General features: G+C 58.8%; 1 pseudogene; it reads right to left on the reverse strand.

Moving 5' to 3' along the window:
• Window positions 1-290: 290 nt before the first annotated feature.
• Window positions 291-3,425, reverse strand: LOC146975633 (uncharacterized; annotated as a pseudogene).
• Between the last annotated feature and the right edge of the window lie 494 nt (window positions 3,426-3,919).

Raw genomic sequence — 3,919 nt, forward strand, 5'->3', positions numbered from 1 at the left:
TTAGGGTTTTAATATTGAGCATTTTTCTGGGAGAGTTGTTGAAAGTTGTAATTCATAGTGGTTAAGACCACTATTCAATTGCTATGGCATAGCCATCTTAATTGCTCAATATTAAAATTCATATAAAAAGTAGACCTATAGCCCAGTGGCTGTTGTTTAAATTTTTGAATTTTGAAATGATGCCCAGCTGGAGCCCACTTATTACCCATGATTAGTTTAGCCCATCTACTGCCCATATGGGTTGCCCATGTGGGTCCCAACAACAAAGCCCACTCTGAGCCCATGCCCAGCTAAAGCCCAACTTGCCCAAGTGAGGCCCACGTGGGCCCCAACTGGACGTGTTTGCAGGGTAGCTGTGACAGGAGATCCCTCCTCCCTGGGAGACGCCATGACGAGCTGCAGCAGAGCTTCTGCAGCAGAGGAAACCAGGGCCTCCCTGGCCAGAATGGGGCCACCAGGAGGAGGCGATGTCCCCGAAGAAGGACCCGCTGCAGCGTCGGGAGGATCAGAGGCAGCGGTGGAAAGGCGTACAGGAAGACGCTGGGCCACTCGTGCCCCAAGGCATCCTGTCCCAGAGGACTGTCCTCCTCCGTCCAGGAAAACCATAGGGGACAATGGGTTGACGCCCTCGAGGCAAAGAGATCCACCTCTGCCCTGCCGAAAACGCCCCAGATCAGCTCGACCACCTCTGGGTGTAGCCTCCACTCCCCCGGCGGGGGCTTGCGCCGAGAAAGGAAATCTGCCACCTGATTCTGATCCCCCGGAAGCCACATCGCTCACAAGCTCAACAGATGGGGCGTGGCCCATGTCAGCAGGCGCTGGGACACCTGCAACAGTTCCGCCGACTTGGTGCCCCCCTGATGGTTGATCTGGGAGACCACTGCCCTGTTGTCTGACCGAACCAGCACATGTTTCCCCTGCAGGTGCGGAAGAAAATGGCGGAGAGCCAGGTGGACAGCCCGCAGCTCCAACACATTGACGTGCTGCGTGCGGTCCCGAAGAGACCACCGTCCCTGGGCGGACCTGCCACGCCAGACTGCACCCCAGCCTAACTGGGATGCATCTGTTGTAACCGTCTCTCGGAAGGAAGGAAGGACCCCCAGAGGAGCGCCCCCCAGTAGGAACGCCCTGTCCTGCCATGGCGCCAGGGCGTGGACACACACCCGAGACACCCTGAGCAGCTTGTGCTTGTGAGACCTCGGGTCCAGATGGAAGCTGTTCAGCCACATCTGAAGCGGACGCAGCAGCAGCAGGCCGGAAGGTATAGCAGTCGATGCGGCCGTCAGTTTGCCCAGGAGCTGCAGGAACTGAACGAAAGGCAGCCGCCTGCCCCTCTTGAAGAAAGGAAGGAGTCGGAGGATGTCGTCCACGCGTCTCTCCGACAGGTAGGCCTTCATGGCGACGGAGTCCAGAACCAGACCCAAATAGGCAGCCCGCTGAGTGGGAACCAGACAACTCTTTGCAACGTTGACCTTGAGGCCCAGTCGAGACACATGCAACATTAGACGGTTGGTATCCGGAATCACCTGGGCCCGGGATGGCGCGCACACCAACCAGTCGTCCAGATAAGGCAGGACCTTCATGCCCCCTGCCTGCAGAGGCGCCAAGGCCGCTGCAACACAGCAGGTAAACACCCTGGGGGACAGGGAGAGCCCAAAGGGGAGGACCCTGAATTGATAATGGTGGCCCTGAAAGGCAAACCTGAGAAAGGGCTGATGATGAGCCGCGATCGGGACATGAAAGTATGCATCCTTCAAATCTATGGTTGTGAACCACTCGCCGGGGCAGACCACACGCTGAACAACTGCTGTAGTCAGCATGTGGAACGGCAGAACTTTCAAATACCTGTTCAGGCCACGCAGGTCCAGGATGGGTCGCAGTCCGCCGTCCTTCTTGCCGACCAGGAAGTACGTCGAGTAAAACCCCCCGGGATGAAGGAGGGGGTCCACCGGTAGGATGGCACCCTTGTCCAGGAGGGTGGACAGCTCCTGGGCTAAGGCTTGGGCCTTGGCCGGGTCATCGATAGATGTAACTTTCACCCGGCCAAAGGAAGGGGGCCGGCGTCGGAATTGCAGTTCGTAGCCCTGGGTCAAGGTTGAGACAACCCAGGGGTCCGGACAGCAGGCAGCCCAGTGACTGAGCTGCTGCTGGGAAAAGCGTCTGACGACCGACCCCGTGGCCCTAGCGCCGCTGCCCCCGGGCCCTGAAGGAACCGGAGGAACGGCGGTCGGGCTTAGAGGCCTGCTGCTGACGCGGTGAGCGGCGCACGGAGGCACGAAAGTCGCCTGTCGGCTTCCTGGTGTCCCGCTGACCAGCCTGGGGAGGCATCTGTGGAGGACGTGGAGGGGCAGATGGAAAAGCCCTCGGCCTGCTGGAGGTAGGCGTCCTCTTGTGGAGACCTGCCAGTCGCCTCCTGGTCTCATCCGCCTCAACTGTGCGGTCCAAGGCCTCCAGGGCTGCGGAGCCAAACAGCTCACCAGGCACCGCCAGCACCCCGTGAAGGACCCTGCGAGTCGCCTCCGTCAGGGGGGGAGTGGACATGAGCCGACCCAATTCTCTCGACTGGCAGGGAAAGGTCTGCAGGGAGGCGTCGCAGATTTCGCGGACGGAGTCGTCCACCTGGGCATCCTGCAGAGAAGTCGAGAGGGCCAAGAGGAAGTGGGACAGGGTGTTTCCCAGGCGGCCGATACGCGCTGCTGTAAGCCCTGCAGACATAATCATCAGTGACCTTACACTGGGCAGAAGGGCACCGGGGGTCAGACTTCATTGCCTCATCCGGAGACACGATCAAGGCCGCAATCGCAGGCTCCACCGCTGGCATGTGGAGAAGGCCAACTGCCTCAGCACCCTCCATGGCAGCCAAGGCCCGCTCATCCGACCCCAGCCTGGTGAAGGCCGACGTGTCTGCCCAGCAAGAGTGCAGCTCCTTCAAAAAATCAGGAGAGTGTGGTACCACAGTCTTCGCCGGTGGGGGGTTGCGCCTATAGAAAGCACTGGAAGCCCTACCCTCGCTAGGCGCATCATCAGGCGTGCCAGGGCAGCCCGGATGATTGCCCCCATGGATGAATCCTCAGAGCCCCACCGGGAATCCGAGGCCGAAGAATGCGAGGAGCCCACTACCGTTGGAGTCGTCAACTCAACCTGCTCGGAATCATTAAACTGGCTGGACGAAGCTGCAATGGAGATGGCATCGTCCACTGGCAGCGGTGACCCCGAGTAGCCGTAGCAGCAGCATGTGGCATCCTACCAGCAGGCTGCAGGCCAAGGAGAAGCGCCTTCATCTCCTCCATATCAGCCGCCAGACAGTCAACTTTTGAGGAGAGCTGGTCGTCCGTCTTCCTGCGCCGTTTTCCTGCGGGGACACCACCCACGTCCCGTGAGGCAGGCTCCAGGGATGCCATACAACTGCCACAGGCATGCGCCATCCGGAACCAGGTGGCAAAAAACACAAAAAAGAGACAAGGTGTGACGTCGCCGGGACGGCAACGCCAACACCCTGAAACACAAAGCCAAGTTGGGAGAGGGGGCAGGAACGCAACCTTCACCAACAAGGTAAGCAGTTTTAACACAACTGAGCTAGAAGAGGGACTGGAACCCTACCTCAATAACACAGTTGAATCCTTCAATAATACTTTGAACACTAACAGAGAAACACAAAAAAGAACAGTTATTAGCATTCAAAGCAGCACCAACCTGCTAGTAACACAGCCCTCAGCAGCTGTGTGCAATGCTGGAAGGTGAGGGGCGGAAACGCCACCACCCAGCCAGCCACCTTAACAGAGCAGGTAAAGAACATACAACGTGCAAATCGCTGGCTACAGCCTCTGGGAGGACGAGCGTCAGCCCGTTACTCCCGCCACGAAGGCACGAGGCTGCACAAAGCCAGCAGCACGCCAGTAATAACTGTACCAGGCCAATT

This window comes from Trachurus japonicus, chromosome 13 (assembly GCF_045865225.1).
Source record: "Trachurus japonicus isolate A0001 chromosome 13, Traja_1.0".
Lineage (NCBI taxonomy): Eukaryota > Metazoa > Chordata > Actinopteri > Carangiformes > Carangidae > Trachurus > Trachurus japonicus.